Genomic DNA, 24,250 nt, shown 5'->3' with positions numbered 1-24,250 from the left:
TGATTTGCGTGGAGCTTCCTCCTCCCAGCTTTATAATGTTTTATTCAAATGTGCTTTCTGTTTTCAACAACTTTAGTTTCTGTTGGTTTAGGCCAGAGTCCGTTAATAAAGATGGATCAACAATGAAGCTAACAAACCATCTCTACCAATTCTTACTACGTCTCAACTGTCAATCAAAACCTTGATTTTATAGCATCAAATAACTAAAACCAAACATTTGACAAAACATTCAAACACACCTCAGTGTGAAGAGAACTGCCTAACATGAGAGAAACTGGCTGTAGGAAAGTTTTATTTGAGATCTACATAAATTTGGTCCATGTCCCAGCTGCTAACATGGAGGAGGTGGGGTTTTCTGATCTGTAATAAAGGGAGCTACTAGAGGGAAACATGATTTGACCTCAACAAGATATTCCAATGTAGTTTTTTAAATGTTGGCTCTTATTCATGCCGGCAGAGAAAGAGCAGAAACATCTCACAACACAGAGGAAATGGCACTTTCAAGGGCAAAAACCATCAGCATTGATATGATAATGAGAAATTGTCATCAAATCATAACGGCCTTTGCTTCACTTGCTAAAAATCAAATATTTGTTAGAGGACACCAGTGGAGCTCTGCCATCTGTGATGTGATGAGTGTATAAATATGATATAAATATTAAATTATAGAGCTGAATGAATACAGACCAACTGCATTTACTTAACTTCATCCATCTATTTGCAGCACTATCTCTATCACTGAGGTTCTGGGGTTTGAACCACCGGACCTTCCTGCAGGTGGATGACCCGCTGTACCTCCCGAGCCACAGCTTATATCATACTGGTCCGGTAAACTGGGCCTTGAACACATCTTGAAAGTAAAAGCACGTGTTAGTGAAACAATAGAGGTCCAGTTAGTCTGTTGCTGATCACATTGGTAACACACAACTATTCGACCCCTCTTGTGTTTTTACTGTTGGAGTTATTGCCCACTGGAAGGACGCACAACCTATTGTCGGTCTTGAACCTTCAGAGAAACCACCCTTCCTCTTTGCCACCGGTCCATCCTTTTTCTTTTTCCTGCCTGTCCTCTCTGACTGCACAGGGACGGACACACTTCCTTTGTGCTGTAAATCAAACCTTTAGTTTACAAGCGGACATCTTACATGTCAAACAGTCAAAGAGAAACATGTGTAGTGTTTTTATTCTTTAACCTTCACGTTGTAAAATCAACATTTACCTCATAAAGACGAGTTAAAGCCGAAGACCGGCCACTTCACAGCAGCCCTCATATGTTATATTGACTAGCAGTCCTACAGATAAACAGACGCCAGCTGATAAAAGACAAACAACAGAGACGAGTCAGGAATAAACAAGAGCGACAGGAAGCCGCTTGTACCCGAGGATTACTTTCCAAATCGCTGCTTGTTCTCTCCGAGGGGGGTTCACTCCTGGTTTCTGACCGTGTTCCATTTCCACTGTGTCATTTGCACCGAAATCCAAAATGCTCCCAGATATTCAGCCGAGGTGGAATGAGGCGCTACAAGCGATCGCTCAGCTTTCAAGTCCAACCGGGGGAGGAACCGAACCCCTGGTGGCTTTGTGTCTTCAGGGAGGGCTGCGTTCAACACCACCCGTAATCCTGTAAATGGTTAAAAGTGGCTAATCCCCGGCGTCGCAGGGCCTTTGTGTGTCTGTTTAAACTTCTGCTGTTTGCTCAAAGAGAAACGTCTGCCTAACCGGATTAGACAGGGCGCCCTGTGCACAACACAATGCTGCTGCTGTGAGGTAATAGAGACGTTACATGCAGAGCTGCCATCAGCGCGGCTACACATGTTCTGTGTGTGTGTGTGTGTGTGTGTGTGTGTGTGTGTGTGTGAAGACTTATTGTTGTGATACCGATGTTAAATACAGAGCTCCCAATGGCATCATTGGATGTGTGTGTGTGTCTGTGTGTGTTTTTCCACTGGTGATAAATGAGGCATTTTAAATGTGTTCTAAATTCTGCTACAGGGATTCATGAATTGAGTGTGTGTGTGTGTGTTTCTGTGATTGAATTCTCCAATAAGTATTCATGTCCCTCGTTGTGTGAGTCTGTGTGTGTGTGATTCTTTAAGTTAATTCCATGCATTGTCCTTACTGCTGAAAATATGGATGTGTGTGTCACTTTGGTGTTTTTGTGAATGTATGTGCGAGCACAAACCAACTTTGAATAGTGCGTGCTAATAGCATGTGTTGGAGTGTATGTATTTTCCTTTGTTAGTAGTGTGTGTTCACATTTGTATTCCCAGCACGATTTCCAGTGATCAGAGAGACGCCTTTCTTTGTGTACTTCTGTGTGTGTGTTTGTGTGTGTGTGTGTGTGTGTGTGTGTGTGTGTTTCTATCTAAATGGATTCACTCCATCTTAATAAAGCGGCGACCGTGAGGTCAATGAGCGAGCGATGCTCAGAAGATGCTAAAGCGATTTAACAACATTCATCACAGTGTAAACCAGCACTGCAGCAACAACACAAGCTATAAATACACAAGTCATTTCTCCAGTTGTAGAATATTAGAGTGTGTTTGGGGGGGGGGGGGGGGGGGGGTTCCTATCCTCACCAGAAAGCACTGGAAACAACCTTTATGTTTCCTAATGCAAATAAGAAGCAGTGTGACATTATAATGACATAAACCCTGACAGGGAGGAGGTCAGAGATAAATGAACTGGTCGATAACTGGTGACTTGTTTGCTTGCTGGGTGAAGGAGTCGCTAAATGTTGGTTTCGGTGGATCCATGATATTTGGTGGATCCAGGAGACACAGGGAGAAGGGAGGAGACAGGTGGAGACAGGAGGTGGAGACACAGGGATAAGGGAGGTGGAGACACAGGGAGAAGGGAGGTGGAGACACAGGGAGGAGGGAGGTGGAGACACAGGGATAAGGGATGTGGAGACACAGGGAGGAGGGAGGTGGAGACACAGGGAGAAGGAAGATGGAGACAGTGGGAGAAGGGAGGAGGAGACACAGGGAGGAGGGAGGTGGAGACACAGGGATAAGGGAGGTGGAGACACAGGGAGGAGGGAGGTGGAGACACAGGGAGAAGGAAGATGGAGACAGTGGGAGAAGGGAGGAGGAGACACAGGGAGGAGGGAGGTGGAGACACAGGGATAAGGGAGGTGGAGACACAGGGAGGAGGGAGGTGGAGACACAGGGAGAAGGAAGATGGAGACAGTGGGAGAAGGGAGGTGGAGACACAGGGAGGAGGGAGGTGGAGACACAGGGATAAGGGAGGTGGAGACACAGGGAGGAGGGAGGTGGAGACACAGGGAGGAGGGAGGAGGAGACAGAGGGAGAAGGAAGATGGAGACAGTGGGAGAAGGGAGGAGGAGACACAGGGAGAAGGGAGGAGACAGATGGAGAAGGGAGATGGAGACACAGGGAGAATGGAGGTGGAGACACAGGGAGAAGGGAGGATACAGGTGGAGAAGGGAGGTGGAGACACAGGGAGAATGGAGGTGGAGTCACAGGGAGAAGGGAGGATACAGGTGGAGAAGGGAGGTGGAGACACAGGAAGAAGGGAGGAGGAGACACAGGGAGGAGGGAGGTGGAGACACAGGGAGAAGGGAGGTGGAGACACAGGGAGAAGGGAGGTGGAGACACAGGGAGAATGGAGGTGGAGACACAGGGAGAAGGGAGGTGGAGACACAGGGACACAACATAATGAAAGAGTGATGAGTCAGGAGCTGATGTCTCGGAGCCACATTGGGGCCAGAACAAGAAACTCCATGTTTGGTTTAAATATTAAAAACAGCATTGAGTGGGACAGATGAAGCGGAGGGAGGGAGGAGAGAGTGTTGTGTTTCCGTGTTCCAAAGTCATTTTAAAAGTGGGCGAGTCACCACTGCTCCATGTTGGGGCCCATACTGGACACCCAGTGTTCCCATACTGGGAATAGCACCGCCCACAAGCTTCACATCTATGCTAACACGAGAAGGGAGGCTGCAACCTGTGCACCCTAACAAACACACACACACACACACACACACCTTGACCATAACCTCAATCCAACCTTAACTGAACCTTAACCTATCCTAACCAAAACCTAACCTAAAACTAATGTTACCTTACTATCTTTACCTAAACTTAAACTTAACATAGATCTAACCTTATATGAACCTAGACTTAACCTAAACTAAGTTAACCCAAATCTAACCTTAACCTAAGCTACAGCTAATTTCACCTTAACCTAACTTAAACCTGACCCGCTCTTAAACCTCAACATTTGTAATATTACCATAACCCCACCTTGCTTTAAAGAAGGTCCTACTTATTAATTACTTGACCTGAATCTAGTTTGACCCTAGACCTATAACCTATGAGCTGAACGTAAACCTAACCTCACCTAGAACGAGTCTGCTCCCTGAAACTCAAATGATTTACATCAAGAGGACTTCTCCATATGGAACGCCACACGTCCCCACAATGTGTCCGTGACAGTTTTCAGAGATTTAAACACGTGTTACTTCCTGTTTGTCTCCATCAGAATAAAACCTGAACCACAAAGATGAAACAGATCCTTCAAAGTCAGTTCGTGGCCTCAGTCCCTTCAAGTTCTCTACTTTTTAAAAGCCGACTCTCCCTTTTGTAGTCGAGCCATCAGCCCACATGACATTTCATTAGCCCTGTACCTCCACCTCGGCATCAACCCACCGGCTCGGTCCATTTTCTCGTCGGTGCAGAGTCATTATGGTGACTCCCTCCTCTCTGCTTGGCTTCTTATTGAGCTGCATTTCTTAAGTAAAAAGCTCATACACAAATTAAATGTGTCATTATTGTTTTCTTGCCGGGGGGGGCCTGGGACTCGCTCCATGTAATAATCGATTCTCCATAAGTTGAGGGACTGAAGCACGACGGCGATGACGTGTTGTTCAGCTGCTGCGTGGGTTCGATTCCCCAAACACCAGGTTCTGACACATATTCTGTGTGTGTTTGTGCCTTTGTGCAACATGCAGTGGATTGTGAACCCCCCCCCCCCCCCCCCCCCGAGGCAGCAGTGCAGCGTCTGTGTGTTAAAACATGTGATTTGAATTACATCCTGTGAGTCATCTTCAGGCAGAGGGTAAAAAAAAAAACAAGCAGTGATTCACGTTCGTCTAGAAATCTGAGAAAGAGTCCATTTTAAATATACTTTTATTTGTTTTATTTTTTAATTGTAAACTTAATAACACAACTTGAAGTTGATGAAATACATGAAGCTGGTTTTAATACCAATCACATTTAATACCAATTTAAAAAATACAAAAATCTACATTTCACCCCCGCCCCTGCTCTTTGTCATTTGCTTCAGTTGACTTTAATTCACGATTACATTCTTCACCTATTTCCAAATACACAAACACACACATCACTTTCTCTGTACTTCATATAAAAAAACACCAATATTCCTTCTAAACACCTGCTGGCTACATTTTTCAAGCAAGTTCTCAAATGCTCTAAATCAAATGATTTTTCTTTTCACTTGTTTCCGACTGTTATGACGACGAGCACGTTACAAAACGATCGATTCTCCAGATGAAGAACGATGAAGCCGTAAGAGAATCACTTTGATCAGGAGGTAATTAAAGGTCACAGTAAACTGACAGATTAAAACTGAACAAATTACTCAAGTGATTAATTGATGAGCACAATCGTGGAACTGTCCCCTGGATATCCAACAACGTCAAATAAACTACAATCTCCTCAACTTATAATCAAAGTCCACAAATCACTGGTGACTTTTGCTTCTTGTCCTTTAAACAAAGATGTGTTTGGTTCTTACTTAACTGTTTTAGCTTTGAGATGACAGCCTCAGGTGTCTGACAGCTTGTGAACATGTGTTGCTTTTCACCAGATTCTTACCAGAGTGTGTGTGTCACATCATATAGAAGAACAATAATACTCACAGCAGCTACAGGTGCTCATTCTCTTGACCTCAAGGGAGGAGACAGCTGTTTGTTTCCCGGTTCTGAAAAAGCTGTTGTTTCTATGTTCACATCTTTACAGGATATATTTATGTCTTCATGGGTTCATGGGGATAAACATGTGGATAATTAACACTGTGACTGCAAATGTGTCCATCGCTTCCACAAGAGAACACGTCTACTAAAATAGATTTTTCTTTTTCTACTGGCAGGAAAATAATGTTTTTATGAGTGAGACAAAGTTATAGAAATGATCCTTACAGAGAAACGGTTTGATTTCATTAGAAACAGATTACATTGTTCTTCTCCACACTCTATTGATAAAATGAGTCATTTTACCCTGTAGAACATGGGACTTGACAACTTGCATCATGGTGTCAGTGGTGGAAGAAGTGTTCGGAAACTTGAAGTATGTATAAGTACCAATACAGCATATTTTGGGGCTGTGGACAGCCAGTACTGTCTAATGGATGCAGGTCGCAGCTGTGGGTGGGCGTGTAGTGTCTTTGAGCTCTCAGTTAGGCTCCGCCCCCGGTCCTCCAGATATGGTTCCTTCTGGTTCCAAACAACCAAGATGGCGCTGGACAAACTGGAGGCTTTAAAAAAGCTGCCGTGTTGAGCTGCTGCGAGTCTGAACCTCCTGCCTCAGTGGAACCAGCTCAGTCATCTCCAGTAAAACAAAAGCCCTGCGGCACCGGTGACATCATATTGATTATGACCCAGCTTTATTGCCACTCTGGTACTAAGTATTATTCACAGTGGAACGTCTGCAGTTTCCCCCTCGTTGCAATTTGCACCAACATTCTTGTGGGTTTATGAACGTGTGCGTCCATCAATCTTCTCCGGGCGCCACCGGAGAAACTGCCGGATGATCCATAAAGCAAACCTGAGTCTCATTACGGTGACGGCAGCAGAAAAGCAACATTACTCAGGCAGCCCTCTCTCTCTCTCTCTCTCTCTCTCTATCTCTCTCTCTAGCTTTATGTCTCTCTCTCTCTCTCTCTCTCTCTCTCTCTCTCTCTCTCTCTCTCTCTCTCTCTCTCTCTCTCTCACTGTCTTCCATCTCATTTCCATCCTTGTCCTGGCTTTGCGTCGGCTTGTCTTCACACATCCTTCCTGTGAGACGTGGACTCCTCTCATCCCCCCTTGTCCCCCCTCGTCCCGTGTGTCACCGTGTTTTGACTCCCCCTCGTTTTCTTGTGATCAACTCCTCCGTCACACAGGCTGTAATTTCTGTCTGGGACCTTCTCCCGCTCTGCCACCGCTCTCACGGGCAGCCGACGCTTCCCTCGTTCTCCTTCTTGTCGTTCCATCTCATTTTCTGCACAGGGTCATTATGGTCATTTACACCTCTTTATGGTATAGATATTCCCTCTCTCTCTCTTCTTCTCTCTTATTATATCTGTCCTTTCTGCTTTATTTTTCATATTCCTCTCTTTTCACTCCACCTAACCTCTCATATTTTTGTCCTCTTTGCTTTTTGCTTTTTTAACCGTGTATTCCTTTCTCTTCTTATCAGCATTTATATTTTCTCATCATCTTCTCTAACCGTCTTTTCTTTCTCTTCCTGCACTATTTATCTCTTCTTTCTTGTCTTCTTCACTTCACTTTCTTCTTCATCGTCTAATAGGTTTTTCTTATTTCCTTTCCTCGTTTCCTTCATCTAATTTGTTTTCATTGTCTATTCCTCCTTTCCTTTCCTCTTCTCTCACTCCATCTTTGACTTCCCATCATCTCATATTGCAGTCCCCTCCTTTCTCCTTCTTTTCTCCTGCTCCTCCCTTCTTCCTTCATTTACTTTCTTCTCAAACCTCTGCTGCAATCGTTTAGTTCGACAGCCTCTTTCTCCCTCTCCCCTGATGTCTCCCTCGCTTCCTTCTTTTCTCTGAGGGGACATGTCAGGTCCATCACTGAGCCATCTCTCTGTTTAATCATTCATTCCTTCATTCTGCTTTTATCCTCTCCTCGGCTCCCACACCTGATCTGCACAAAAACCTAGTTCCATTTTCAAACCATCTCCTCTCCCCCTCCTTCCGTCGTTTAAACATAATTTCCTCCTCCTCCTCTTCTTCAGCCTCAGTATTCTGTAAAGTGGTGACTATCTCATTTCTTGTTATAGAAGGATTGAGGTGGCCGTGCCCTCGTTATCAAAGTTTGACGTCACTTGACAGGTTCTCTTTTCTCTCCGAGATGCATGACAGATTAGTCACAGTGGGATGCCATTATGCAGCGACTGGAGTAGTCCTGCTCAGAAAAGGATGTCTTAATATGGTTATGGCAACTTCCCTTCAGCCTCTGCTGTTAATGCAGTCACACAAAGCCTTTTACAGCTGGGCCTGATGGACGAGGGACGTGTGGCGAACTGGGAGTAATGGCATCGACCAATCCCAGCTGCTCGGTGTGGTGTTAGTAGATCCTTGTTTCGTCCTCTGCCTCCTCAGTGTCGGGGAACTACTGTTTCTCCTTCTGTTAAATCTCCTCTGCTGTTGACTGAGACGAGGACAAGACCATCACTAGATCTAGTTCAACCCTAAGACGATATTCTTTCCCGAAGAAGAAGCTGCAGAGAATAATAAAATAAAATAGTTTTATTTTGAAACAACTCTAGGAGCGTGTTTCACATTGGATTTAAATCCGGAGGGACTTTAATTGAGAAATCATAATAACATTTTCTTGCCGTGCAGAAGAAGAGGAGTGAGGGGACATCGAGCAGCAGCTGCTGAGAACTCAAGCATCCATTGTGTTCATGGCCTTTTATATGTCAGGGTTTATACCCACGTCAATGCTGATTGAACAAAGCCTGAGACACACCCACAAAATGAGAGAACACGTACCTCGTAGCATTCCAAAGTGGAGTTGAACCAAAGTCTGGCTCAGTCGTCCTGCAGCAGCCTTTGCATGAAGCACATCCTCCTGATTCCCACAGATGATGATCCAGAGCAAAGAGGTTGTAACGCATCAATTACTCTGTCAGAAAAGAGACGACACTTCCTGTGAAGAAATTATACAGTTTTTTTTCTGCCATGGGGGATTTAGACAGGTGTGAGCCTTCTGTCCTGAGGTGATTGATGTGGCTGTTCAAGAAGAAACATCTGGGCTCATCTGGCCCCTGGTAAAAATCCCCTCTCACTTTTCAGGGATATTTCAAAGAAGCATTTTGAACATATTATACAAGCGTCCTTCAGGTGACTGTCAGAGTGCTGCTGCCAGAAGAAGTGAGAGGAAAAGCTTTGATCATCCTGGATCAGACTTAGAGAAGTTGGTTTTCAGACTCCGGAACATGTCCAGACAGCTGGGTCCGGACATTTTCTGGAGTTTGTCTTTCACATATAAAGAAGACAGCAGGAGATTTTTAGGATGGAAATCTTCCATTGATTCCAAATCCACATCTTCTACATGTGCGACACCTTTTGTTCAAACTCAGATATTTGTGTTCTTTTAGTTTTTTGGGGGGGGTTTGAGCTCATGCTAGAAATGGCCTCTGCACTATTTATTATCTGTAGAGTGGCAGGAAACCTTCTAGAAAATAGAAAGTGACTTAGACATTTGCATCCTCACATCCAGACACTCTCAGGAGAATGTCAGACACACGGAAATTCAATGTGCTGCACAAAGGCATGTGAGGAGACTCGTGGAAAATAGGCCATTAGGACATGTGAGGTGATGAACTGGTCAGCAGAAGAACACTGGCAGCATCGTGATGAAGAGACCCTGAAGGCCTGAGGCTCCTCTTGAGCTGAGGACCTCATATGACTTATGACTGGTATTTAAATAAGTCTCCCGGCTCTGCATGTCCTGGTGGAGATATCCCGCGCGGTTGGGTAATGTGCCTCTGGTAATGTGTTTGGCTCAGAATAATGCACATTTTAAATGAAATGGGGGGGTTTACAATCGTCAAGAGCCTGAAGTGTCTGAGATGACTGATAGGACACTGCCCCCCCCCCCCCCCCACACACACACCAGTTTGTGTGGTAGAAGCTGAGTGATGTGTCCTCAGTGGACGTCTCCTTCTTCGTCATGTCTATGCTTCATCAGGACATTTTAACTGCTCTTATCCAGTGTTTCCATACAACTTACAGGAGGGATGAATCTTTAGTGTTGTAGCCTGAAGAGAAAGTGTGGAAACCTCGTAGACACACAAAAACATCCAGTGGCACAGGAACGTACGAGAGGTAGAGCAGCTTTTAAATGCGCAGTCAAATAAAACTAGGAGCTCATTCAAGGCAGAAGTCAGTAAAACAACAGATAAACTGAGCAGAGCAGATGCTTCATCCGAGGCCCGACGGTCTCCTGACTCCAAAAGAGCTTCACTAACTCATCAGGGCTTTAAATATGCCTGATTATTTTCAAGACATTCAATTGTTAAATAATAACTTGACCAATGTTTCATTCTTCAAGACAATCACTTCAGTCGGTTTTGCATAATCCTGCCGAAGGACAAACAAATGGCAACGAAAACACAACCCTGAAACATATATTAGTGTGGTTCAAATAATGTATACAAATGTATTGTCAGTATCCTAAAGAATTTATATATAATAAAAAAAAGAATCAAACAGTCAGAGAAATTAATAAAAAACAATAACCAGCAAATTGGAGCTTGAACCTTCAACAACGCCACAAAACCACATTTAAATTCACTAGATCCACATCTTTGTTTTTAAAAACTCTATACACTGATAAATATCATTCCTCTAAATAAGCCATGAATCTAAAGGTATAAAAGGAAAATCTGACCTGAGAAAACCTTTACCCAGATGGAGGGGGGCTCGAACCCGTGGATCCTCTTCACCTGCCCACGCTGGAGCGCCTGGTTGTTCCTGGACAGAGTTGATCTGTGTTAGAGATAAAAAGGCCCTGTTCACACCTGGTTTTAACATCTGTCCATAAACACAGCTTTATAATACAGTATCTAATCAACATTGTGTGTGTGTGTGTGTGTGTGTGTGTGTGGTTGTATAGCACATAGAGCTTTCCATGCTGCCGCTCTGAGTCATCACCATCTGCTGTCTCACCTCTCAGAAGCTGGACGACCTCTGTCTGTCGGTCTGTCTGAACACTGAGGGTCAGCCCTGTGACTCCAGGATCCTCTGCTGTGGACACACAGAGTCTGGGTGATTGTGAAATCTCTCACTTTGACTACTAGCTCTTATTTACACTGTGAGGAGCCTTCATTAGCTTGACCTGCTGTGTGTGGATAGCTGGCTCATTATCTCCAGTGAGCTGCTCAGGTGTCATTGCTGAAGCCGTGTTTCCTCTCTTTGTTATGAAACGGTGAGATATGCTCTCTTCTACTCTGGTTGATTTATTCACAGAATCATAACCTGTTGAACTGATTTCCATCAAACCTGGTGGATGTTCATGGCCTGAAAGGAACCAAATAGATTTAGCTGCAAATGTGGATAAAGGGGCAGAGGCAGGACTTCATCTGTATTATATGACCAATAAACCATCAAAGTTATCAAACTCTTTCCCTTGATGTTCTTCTCAGTTATGGGAGCTGGGCAGGGATCTGTCCCTTTCTCCATGACAGCTCTGCTCAAGTGGTTATCCAGTCCATCCCCGCTGGATTTATAATTCCTTTTGTACGTTGAGTGGACCAATCATGGCTCCACTCTTTGCTTCAATGTCGGCTACGCCCACAATTCTCTTCAAATCACAATCATCTACGTGTCACTTACACATGAAATGACCTGAAGAGTTCCAGCTCTCCTCTTCTCTGAGCTTATTGGCTGATCACTCAGGTAAATCTGAGGCTGATAACAGGTTCACCGTGTGTGGTGCACAATCAGGCCGACAGATTGATGGCGGTGATGGAGAGCAGCTCTCGGGAAATGACAGGTACAGCTCCTGGGATCCTGAGAGATGCATTCAGGCAAACCTCATCAACGCACATTGATTACTGGGAGGAAATGCATTGATTAGGGGAGATGTGTTAAAAACACACACACACATGCATGAGCACACTCTCGTTAGCAGAGGGAGAGAGAGAAATGGCAAATACACACTTTCCACTCAGGTGTGGGGTAAATTTGAGCTGTCAGAGATAATGGGATAGACAATGTTTTTTTATCAATACCTGTTCCCAGTAGCAAGAGCTGTCATTGAACCAAAAAACCCATCCACCTCCACTGAGCCATTATTTCCCCTGATGATGTGGAGTGGAAACGTCTGTCAGCCAGTTTCCACAGTGGAGCCTCAGTCAATCTGAGACACAGGTTAGAGACCCCCCCCCAGGTTTAACTTACTTCAGCAGTGAGCGGTTTAGAGCTGTCTGTAGAGCTGCTCTCACACAAGCACTGAACTCTGGGTAATCTTCTTATATCATGCAGCGGGTGGATATGTGAGAACGCAAATGTCCGAGGCTCCAGACATTCTCCGGGAAAAACAAACTAATTAATAGAATTATCTTGGGTTGAAAATGAGGAGCCATACAAGCGTAGAACACACTGACGAAGTAAGACGATGAGATTCAAGAGCTTCAAAAACAAGTTATCTCTGCAGCGGAAGAGAATGTGTGTGTGTGGGGGGGGGGGGAGTTAAGACCCAAGTCTCAGGACATCTTCTAGACTTCACACCAGAAAATGTCTCCCTCCTGCACAGTGAATAAAAAGTTATAACGGAGGCTTGTTTTCTTAAGAGCTGTAAAAGTCAGACATAGATTTCTATTCGTCACCTATTGAAAGGATGTGAGATGTTACAGGGACATCAATGTTGACGTAAACCCATTCATTGTTCCAGAATCTCATTGGGCCCAGCTCAAAGTGCTCCCTCATCTCACAGACCTCCTTTCATTCTGTTCCTGACTATTCTCAAAGACTCAGATTTGTTTACACTGATCAACCCATTGAGATGCTATCGCTTTGCTAAATAAATCCATTCATTGCCGGGCTGTTAAAAGCTTCGGCTGCGGTCGAACAGAAACTGTGAGAAGAAGCTGTTGTTTCACCCACGTCTCAGATCTCAGGCCCGACTGCTGCTGAGTCACGCTGCCACGTATTTCCAAAAGAACCTCAGCCGTGACCATAATTGTCTTGTGCTCCGTTCGGTCCCAGAGCTGTGATTTACAGAGCATTGGCACAAAAGGTCCAACACATAAAATACAATCATCCATTCCTGTTACATGTTTAGCGGCAATAACGGAGCACAAGCTGCAGCCAGCAGCCGCCATATGTCAGCATCTCATCCTGATGAACCATCTGCCTGATCTGTGGAGGCTCAGCTTTGCCTTTCAGCGACGCTTGGCCGTAAACTCCAAACTTCTTTACCTGCTGAGCTCCTTCCTGCTGCCAGACAGGGCACCGGATCGATCACCAGGGTCAGTGTGTCTGGGAGGAGAGAGGCCGTCCAGAAGGAATTCAGGATTAGAAGAGGCTACTACACCGAGCAGGGGCGGTTCTGGCTAATTGGAGGCCCTGGGCAAAGAAGAATTTTGAGGCCCCCCCCCCCCCCAAAAAAAAATAACATGTGCAATGACAAGTGATTTATTTTAATTATAAAAAAAAAAAAAAAACGTAAATACGACGAGGCCCCCTGGTGGCCGAGGCCCTGGGCAACTGCCCGACTTGCCCAATGGGACGCGCCGGCCCTGACACCAAGTTCAGGCTACTTTAGTTTCACTTGGTCTCTGTCTCTGGTTTTGATTGTCTGGTGTCCGAGAGTCTTCAGCCTTTTTGCTCACAGAGGCAGGAAGTAACAGAGATCATGTGATGATGTTTTTGATATCTTCATTAACTCTCCTATCCCCCGTTACTTGCCTTTAGCTCCATTTTATAGTTTGTTCTCTTCCCCTCGCCGAGTTTAAAGTGGTAAAAGGGAGATTTAGTTCCATCACATCACGGGTGGATTTAATAAACTAGTCTATTTACTGTTGCGGTTTGTTTTTAATATAACTGTGATTGCAGGAGGGCAGGGTTTTTAAAACATCTAACAGAAGACCCTTCATTTTTAAACAGTCAAGGATAAAAACAAAAAAAACAACAGGTTGACAGTTTTGAACGCGCTCAGCTTCACTGTGCTCAAAACTAAAATTATAAATAAACAATCGCTTTGACATTTAGCCGTTGAAAAGCTTCTGGCAGCTGGAGAGGAAGCTCTGTCAATCTCTTTCTCAAACACTGGAAGCTGTGAGTCTCATGCCAGTTGGAAAATATTGATTTTTGAAGAGCAAATCTTCTTTTTGGGGGGGGGTTTAGGTCACTCAGTTTCTTTTTACCTTCTGTTCTCATCCAGGGCCTTTGCAGCCACCTTTTTTTCTCAGAGGCACTTTCATGTGAAGACAATCCACCCTTAGTATATGCAAAAAAACAACATGAGGCTTTACCATTGTAGACAGATGAGTCATTGGTTGGAGGAGCCGCTCAGACAGAGGACAGCGAACTGTACAGATACACACGCGTCATCACTGAGCTGCCACTTGTGTAGACTTCACTCGCCGGAGGTAAGCAAACAAAGACGGGAGGTGGGTGGCATACATTAGCTGGTCTGATGGACAATAAGATGAAAAGAGTGGAGGACGTGGTAAAGAGGGAGAGGGAGAAATGAGTGGTTGAGACATTTTTATTCCTGCTTCCTCAATTTCCTCTTAGGATGATGGAAAAATCTAATTTCAAGCAATCCTGACCAAAAACCCTCTTTAAATGTATCGTTTAATTTTTCACTAACAGAAGAGAATAGAAACCAAGAGGTCACACATTCAGAAACTGTGTTGAACTTCAACTCTCCTTCAACAAAGTCCCTGTTTCCTGATGATAAAGTACCTCAGATAAATTACTCATCACATGCACTGTAAAGGGAGTGATTCTTCTTAAGCTCCTGTCAGTCTTCATGTAAACTTATTTTTTGGCTCTATGGACTAAATCCAAACGAAGACCCACTGAAGAAGTTATTTAAGGGACTTAGACACAAACCAGATCTGTGGAACTAATTAAGAACCAAAGTTTGTGTTGCGGGAAGAATATGAAATGACAGTGTGAGTGAAAAACCTTGAAAAGTCTCACGTTCTCTTTATGCTCTGCTGTTGTGAGAAGTAGGAACAATGAGAGGATGTGAGATCTGATGATGATACAAGACAAAAGGACGATAAAAGAAAGGAAGCGGCTGTGAGATATCAGCTGCATATTAAAATATAAGTTAATGGTCTGATTGATCCCGATATGATGACTGTTTCCTTATCGGTAGATGACACAGGGTTTATAAAGATGATCATATAACCTCATGTTCAGCTTCATACTCAGGTGGATCAAATGACAAAGAAACCTGCACGTTTGACTCATCACACTGAAACAGAAGTGGTAATCTAAAACGCCAGCGACAACATTCAGTCAAATCGTATCGGTTAGTACAAGTAGGACAATATTGTTAAATAGCATTAATTTGCTGGATTTTTTGAAAAGAAGAAAACTCTGGTACGCTTAAAGCTTTCTTCAGGGAGTCTAAATGTTGTTCTCTGAAGGTAAAAAGTCAAGTAATCACAAAAGCCCATGTGAATTGGAGATGAAGGCTGTGAACACAGATCTGATCATTTGGCCACTGACACTTGCACGCAGCAGAACTGTCAGTTTAATCACCGGCAGCCGGCCCACACGTTGGGAGATGGTCTGTGGTTCCTGTGCTTCCAGGTGCTGCCAGAGATCGTCGGCACATGGCTTCATCTTCACATCTTCCTTGTGCGATAGGTTGATAGAGAGCGGCAAGGGGTTGTTGTTTGAACCCCTGAAGAAGGCTCAATGCCGATTCACCATCATGCCATCCTAATAAGGGCATTTTATTTGGTTAAAGGGAGAGTAACTTGGAGTCTTCTTTCGCTCTGGACGTGCTCTGCCATTTAAAGATGTTATTTAGCAACCCTAACCCCTGACCCCTTCCAGTTTTCCAATTGCTCAGCTGCTATATGACTCGTGACACTTCTAAATTGAGACTGTGCTCCGGTACAAAACAATGACCCCATATTGACTCAGCGACCTCTCCAAGCCACAGTAATTATGACAGTAACCAGGGGAAGAAGAATGCTGACATCATGGGGAGCGGCCGAGTCGAGAGGAAGGATGTAACTGCGTGACAAAGATGGTCCACTACAGATCTACTATGATCTTAATCTAAACAGTGGGTTGCCTCAATTAACCCCAATCCTGTCGGGGTATATCTAAGGGTAGAGACCACAGACTGTATTTCAAGATGGACGACATAAGTGTCACCCCCTGGGCCCTGCCTCCTTCATGTTAGTGAATGGGACATGGTCCAAACTGAAAAGTCAACTACTACATCAAGTGGTCAAAGTGCCGTCATCATGGGTATTTTGGCTTCCTTGTTTTTACAGTGGGAGGAGCTGGAAACGTCAACCATCTTTATTTATAGTCAGTGAAAGGGAGAAACAATCCATATGTCCGTTTGGGATGCAGGAGTTTGACGGCTAAATTGTGAGTTAATCTTTTTACCTTGATGGTAAATCTGATTCAAATCAGAAAATAACCTTAAGGATTCAATATGGCAGCTGAAGTCCCACAGGAGATTCAAACCTCTGTCAGTAGTTTGCTGAACACATTCACACCGTCGCAGCAGTTTCTTCTACTTTTGTCATTTTCCCGAGACGCCCCACTGGGAGAGGAGCAGATTTATAGACAAACTTTTCGTCCCTACAAGTTTTGTTTATCCTGAAAAGTGCCGCGATGCAGTTTCTCTCACTGTGAGATCTGCCAGCGTTGTGACACCGTGTGAGGTAGAGGGACGAGTGGAGTGTGGTTGTCCCTAGCTTGGTATGTCTCACTGTCTTCCACTGCCTGAGCTGTGTAATCAGGGGGAGATATTTGCTATGCATACTTAAACCGTAATTTGAACACACGTGTGCACACAGATTAGAATTGCACGGACGCTCACGTTGGTGTGATCATGAATCCTGAGCACGGAGGCCTGTTATCTGGCCGGCGGCGGTGTGACCCCCCCCCCCCCCCCCCGGTGTCACGATGGCTGTGTGGCAACGTTTGTGTAAACAGACACAGATGAGACCGAGCAGGGTGTGATTCAACGAAGCAGCACTTCACCAAACTGTGGGTGTCAGTTCATTATTCGCGAGGTTAAGGAGGACGGTCCAAATTTCACATCAGCGATGCCTGATGAATTTTAAAGAGCGGGGAGAGGAGCTGCTCTGGAAGTGGACACCGGCAGCTGTAATGACTTCTCCGGGGTCCCCCCCCCCCCCCCTCCTGAAGAAGGCAGCTGTCAGACCGAGGCGAGAGATGGATGCTGGGTGTTTGCAGCGAAATGCAAAAGTACATCTAATTTTTGCGAAACGTGTCTGCTCAGTAACGGCAGACAACAGCTCAACGGGGTTAATCAATTTCACACTGTCCTGGTTTCTCAATGCATTACCTAATTATGTGATTATAGAAAATACCAGCTCACTGGGCGTTCGGAACCAGAGCTGTTCACTGGTTTATTCAAGGTTTAGTGAATCTCGACACGCGACCAACAACTGGAGAAGCTGTTGTTGTCAGGGACGTGCTGTCGTCCTGATGGATGGCACTTAGCTTAATGAGGCCCTGCTGGTGATGATCCCACTGCTCCCACAGGTCACTGGTCTGGGTCTTCTGTTTGGAACGTGTATTGTTTCCAAATCGTACTTCAACACTTCTCGAAATATGCAGAGAGAGATTTTTATTTTGTTTTTTATTAGATCCAGGTCGTGAACAGGTCTCTGTGGTGGTGCTTGGACTTTGTCCTGGAGTAATATCTTGTCAAGTGGCCACTTTGCACCTCTAGTCCCCTTTTGAATCCCAGGGAGGAAATTGTCCCTGATTAGTTTTAGGATTAAAGACACTCGGACTGCTGCTACTTTTCACAGCTCATTCTCTCCATTCACGTGACTTATCATCCAATATCCAAAGGAGCAGTAGATAAACCTCAGAAAGACCATCTGTTCATTTGAGAAAGGAGTGGGCAGCGGCTCCCGCCCACTCTTTGATGGTACGATGGAGCGTGAGATCGACGGTTGAATTGGTTGTAGTGGTGAGAAGGGAGCTGAGCCCGAAGGTGACGCTCGTGATTGCCTGGTGAAATCATCTAAAGGCCTCAGTATGCTTCTCCGAGTCCGTTGCGGACTGACGGACGGACGGACGGAGCGGACGGACCCTTTTTGATTTATAGTTCTACGAGCCTTTTTGTTGTGAAAACAATTCACCGCCAGAACAGTAGATGGCGCAACTGAAGTCGAGCTTAGAGAACCCTACCTCATGAGGTGTATAGAAGAAGTCCACGCTGGTTTATTTACGTCCTCCCGGCTCCTCACACACAGTGAACGATGGCAGCTAACAGAAAAAGGATGTTGATGACGAGACAGTTTTTGCTGAATAAAGTGACACCCAGCGGGTCATAATGCTTATGTTCTCGTGTCTTAACGCAGCGGTTCCCCGGTCTTGTTTCCAAACTGCGTTGCTAATTCAACATCTGCAACAGCTTGAAGCTACACGGAGGCAGCTAGCTTCCCCCCAGCTTCCACACACAGTCAGCAGGGACACCCGATACTAACTACTACCAAGTGTTTGCTTCTAACCTGACGGTGTTTGAGGAACAGTGTCATGAGCCGTGGGATTAAAGTCAGCGGGTGTTTGCGCTGTTCCCACCGCAGTTAGCATGGTGGTTAGCCCCGTTATGAAAGGTTATAACCGTATGTGACCGTACACACATGCCGTAAGTGCTCTAACCAGCCACCGTCAGCTGGACAACGCCGCTGGCTTAACACACTTGTCACATTAATCATAGAGTCGTAGTGATTTTGGTTTATTGTGATGTAGGGAATGGAACAGGAAGTTTCCATTCCGAAATGCTGGTGTTAGCGGACCAATCACAGCCAAGGGCTATCCGTGGTCTCTCCGCCATTTCGACGTGTAGTTAGAAAAATGAGAGCTGCACGAAAAGCTCTCCGAGGAGCCGCGGAGAGGCCCGGAGAGGACGTTCCACGTTGGAGAAGGCGGTCCTATCTGTCCGTGTCCGTCAAAACGGAGAAGCATACATTGGCCTTAATCCTCACCCATGGCCTTGAGCTCTGGCTGATAACCAGTAAGAAGAAGTCAGCTCTGGGGGTTCAGGCATCTGACTCTTCCTGAATACCGTCTAATGGAGGCTGCAGGACACGCAGGAGGAACACAACATGTTTCCATGCAGTGTGGAAACACCTCATTATCTCCGCGGGGGGGGGGGGGGGGGGGGGGAGGGGGGGGGGGGGCTGAAGGAGGTGATGAGGAAGAGGAAGGAACAGGAAACCTTTTCTTAGACTGTTTCCACCGCAACCGGATCCAAGCAGAGTGTCCTGGAAAGATGGATCGATAGATTTCCCTACCAGCATAGAAAGTAGAGAAAAGTGCCTTGCTCATCAGTAACAGTCATTCTCTAATCCCATCGCCTTTATACCTGCCTCTGTCACTAAACCTGCAGAATCTAACCCCCCTACATCTGTCACTATTTATGGTCCATTGCAATATAGTTCTTATACTCACAAATACTATATTATACATTATGTTTTATTATATATTGTATAGAATACTATATATATATATTATATATTAGATTAGCTTAGATTAGATTCAACTTTATTGTCATTGCACAGTACAAGAACTTATACAACGAAATGCAGTTTAGCATCTAACCAGAAGTAAAAAAAAAGGCAGTAAAGTCCAGAGTATTGTGCGTATTTAAAGTGGAATGTAAATAAATAGATATGTACAGTAAGAAATATATATAGAATAGTACAGTATTACAGGTATTGTATGATATAAGAACTATGAGCAGTAGGAAATATATATGGAGTAGTACAGTATTACAAGTATTGTATGATATAAGAACTATGAGCAGTAATAAATATATATGGAATAGTACAGTATATAGTACATTATACTGAAAACTCCCTCGAGTTCCCGGTGTTTTCTGTGTCAGGTCCATGTCTCGACTTGCAGCCTCCATCCTCTCACTCTCTAATTAGCCTGTAAGTATGAAATGCAGTGGCTGTAATTGAAAGTGTCAACTAATCGTCCTATTACAAAGTCATTATTCCAAACCCAGTGAGTGAGCCTCTCTTTTTTCCAGGGCATTGACTGGGAATTCTCCAAACGTGCATCGATGGCGCTGCTGAGAGCTCAGAGCTTTTTGAAAAGTCTGACCTTTGGATCAGTGGTGGAGGTTATTTACAAATACACACGGGTAATATCAGAGTGTGTGAGTACACACACACATCTACACTAGCAGCATGTGATTAATGGCCCCGGGCTGGCTGCTGTAAAAAATATGTTGCAAATTTCACAGAATGCCAGAACTCACGTGCCCCGGATTCTGTGTGGAGCAGCGTGTAATGAGGAGTGAAGGCTGATTAGAAGCTGCCATAACGGATCGTCCTGGTCCCAGTGAGAGGTGGAGTGATGGAGCCACTGGGAATATGACAGGAAGAGAACACAACAGAAAACACAAACACCTTCTGGATGCAATTGTTTGCCCTGGGACCAATCAGAGCAACGATATGTCGATTTAATTTAATACTAACGGATTTCACCGGGTCTTGGTTGTGGACGAAAATGCTTCAGTGCTGCTTTGTCAGTCGTCTGATCAGATCTGGTAAATGGTTGCGATTGGCCTGACCTGCACGTGGATGGATGAAAAATATGTCAGCACACAAAATGGCCACATTCACTCAGTTGCCTTGATTTAGCGTGTTTGCCCCATTTTAAATCCTGCGAGTAAGAATCCTATTTTTAAAACCTATTTTCTGTGTCCATGTTTTAATTATGATAACACACCCTGATGGACAGTGAGCATGTCAGGGCACGACAACATGCAGCACACGTACACAACACAGAGCTGTGAACACACACACACAGACACACAAAAACCGCTCAAACGCACTCTCGCTCAGAGGAGTTCAGTTTCTGAGGGTGAAACATTTACTCAGTGACGGTGCAGAGCTGAAACAGCAGAGGATCTGTTGCCCTGAGGGAAATTCACTGCTGGATATCTCCAGTCTGCAGCAGTGATTAATGTGTGTGTGTGTGTGTGTCTGTGTGTGTGTGTGTGTGTGCGTGGGGGGCAAAGCAGGGGGGGGGGGGGGGGGGGGGCTTGTATTTGCATCCATCACTCCACCTCATCTGACATTTACTTCCTGTTCCTCTCGTTCGTCTCTCGCTCCGCCTCCTGCGCATCCTTCCCCCCCCCCCCCCCCACACACCTCATCGAGTCAACGTGACCCCCGTGCAGCTGCTTCCGGGCGTCGCAGTCAAACTCCAGGTCTCGTCCTCGTGTGTCTTCACCCTGTGGCCGAGCAGCTGTTTCTACATGCGACAAAAAAGAAAAAAATCTATAAACTCTGAGAACATTTTCTCTTCTCCTCATTCTGGCTCCGATTTAATGCAGTGAAGGAAAAAGATCCCGGCGTGCAAACAACATTAATGTGGACAAATGTTTATCTCCTGTTGCGTGCTTCTGTATTTGAAGAGGAAACGTCCGGTGCTTAAAGTTTAGTGTTGATGTGATTAAACGTCTCTTAAATGTGTCTGGGATGTTTTCACTCTGCTGTGCTTTAATGGCCTTTGTTTCACTGAGCAGTGAAAGAACCCCCCCCCCCCCCCCCCTGTCGCAGAGGAGGCAGGTGGAAGGGAACAAGCAGCCGAGCGCTTCTTGAGCCAGCGAGAGCCCAGAACCCATTAACTGGTCCCAGTTTGACATGTGAGGGATACGGGGCCAGTAGGACGGTTGTTAAATGGACTGGATCAAATGGAGTTGACAAGCGTTAGCGAGAGTAAAGCAAGTATCTGCACAACACTTAATTAACAGTAATCGCATGACGTGATATGTCATTAGAAAATGATTCATTCTAACCAGGCTGGGGTTTGAATGTTTGCTTTGGTAAAAAATTACATTATTACCATTGTTTATTTGAGCTTTTATCAGAATCCAGCAGCAGGACACACAACATTTAGGTAATAATTAAGTAATCAGGTACAAACACCGGATTGGATCCGATCTGCTTTTAGTATTTTATTGCCAAGTAGGTTTACAGCTACAAGGAATTTGCTCTGGTTATTGGTGCATACAATGAACATAGAAACATAAAAACATAAAAACACAATAAATACAACACAAATAAGAAAAGCAATAAAGATAAACAATATATATTTACTCACTATTTACTTCTTATTTACTCCCTTTTTCTAATATTTATACAAAGTAACATTTATTTAGACATAAACATATCTAAATAAAATATATATAATAGATAAAAGATATAAAAGTGAAGTAAAAAGTGAAATGCAAGATGCAAGACAGTGTCAGATTGCAAAATGCGCTGTAATGCAGTTTAATATAATATAATATAATGTGTTAATTTAACACATCCTTGAGGTGTGGGGGCGGAATAAAAGTCAGAGTCAGGTGTGGGTCCTGGGCCTTGTTGATAAGCATGAGCAAGGCATCAGTCATGGAAGCCACGTATTCATCGAAGTTGGCCACTTGTCAAGTCCTAGAGTCAAATGTCCGGTTAGACGTTTGATTCCTTGTAGCGTGGAGGGTGCCGGTTGAAGATGTGACGAGGATGTGGTGACACGTGAGGTCCAGATGAAGTGTTTGTGCTGCTGCTTCACTGGAGGATGAAACACAACCCGGAGCTCTGTGGGAGCTTGTCAGTTTGTGAGTTGGGCCCAGTAGGAGTCATCTGCTGGTGCCTGTGTGCTGTCGGGCTCCGTGGGAGGTTTTCAACAGCTCACTTGTTTAGAGGGAAGTCAAAGAAGAATCGTCTTTTACACCAAACTGCATGAAACACACTGACACAGCAGAACTTCTATGAAAAGTGGATTTCATCCAAGTTTCATTTGTGTAGGAAAAAAGTTTCTTGAAGTTCACATTGTGAGATAAGATGGACTACGGCTAAATCTATTCATTCGGGCATAACTACCCTTTGAACACATGTTATGTTGTGTAGTTAATTACTAGTGTCAGCTATTCAACCCACAATTTTGTAAATCAAAATACGTGAATACAATTGCTACCAGTGTTTTGACTTGTACTTCACTTTACAACAGCTAAAGTGAGACTATGGAGAGGCAGAGGAGAAGATGCTAAAGCCAAAGTCATATAAATAGTTTATCCATCTTAATGTCTTTGTGTAGTTTTGATCAGCGTCTTTCCCTGAGCGTCAATATTCTAAGTATTGACAAAGCGGTTCTCTTTTTAATGAGCAGTCGAATGTGAAGGTGGAAAAACAATAATTTTTCACTTCACTTCATGTAACAGTAGTTAAATTACATGTCTCACTCATCAATTACAGCTTTTAATCAATCGCTCCGATCACAACAATCTCAACGGCACCGCTAATTTACACATTTCACACCGAGATGGAGAAAGATAATGGGCTGGAGGTGTCGGAGTTTGAAAACCTGTCAACAGTTTGTGTGATGAGAATCTATGAGACCATTATTTGCTCAAATTGAGAGACAATTATCCTCGTTCATAAATAAACTGTATTCAACAGAAGGACAGAGGAGGAGGGAACAAGTGGGAAAAGAACAAGTTCAACTTCTAAACAGCTGAGTGTGAGACGGAACTTTGAAGGATTGAACAAATGTGAAACACAACACTACAGTTGATCTGTCAAATTGAAAATATTGTAAAATATGTTTTATTTTGTGAGGCACCATTATTCATAGTTACTATATCTTTACTCTATTTTACTCTTTGATGTTGACCCACATTAGTTTGTTGTTAATGAGTTGAGATCATTTTAAATTCCCTTCAGCCTTTTATTCACAATCAGAATCAGAATTCTTTGATTTGCCAAGTATAGTTACACATACAGGAAACTGCCTTGGTTTGGTTGGTGCATTTGTACATAATACAACAATCGGACTTAAAACAACAATATATACAGTAAGAACAATAAGTTATTCCATCTGTTCTTTCAGTGTTATCCTTTTTCTTTTTTTTATAGTACATACATCTACATCTAAAAGAAGACAGAGTGAATAGGAAGTTGTTTTAATCAATCAATCAATCAATCAATCAATCAATCATTTGGTGTTTATGGTTTTTAAAACATGTAACGATTATTGTCCCTATAAATGAACCATTATTGATATCTCATCAAATATAAGATCACGTGCACAGAGAAGTCACCAACACGTCAACGTCTTCACTGATTCTCAGTCCAACACAAACTCCTTCATCAAGGTCAGAATACAGTGACGGTGATGGAGGAGCTGCCAATGGGAGTAGTTCAGCAGGTAGTAGAACGGCGTGTGTGTGTGTCTGTGTGTGTGTGTGTGTCTGTGTGTGTGTGTGTGTGAGTCTGTGTGTGCGCGA

Source organism: Platichthys flesus, chromosome 5 (genome assembly GCF_949316205.1).
Source record: "Platichthys flesus chromosome 5, fPlaFle2.1, whole genome shotgun sequence".
Lineage (NCBI taxonomy): Eukaryota > Metazoa > Chordata > Actinopteri > Pleuronectiformes > Pleuronectidae > Platichthys > Platichthys flesus.
This window is presented reverse-complemented; position numbering follows the sequence as displayed.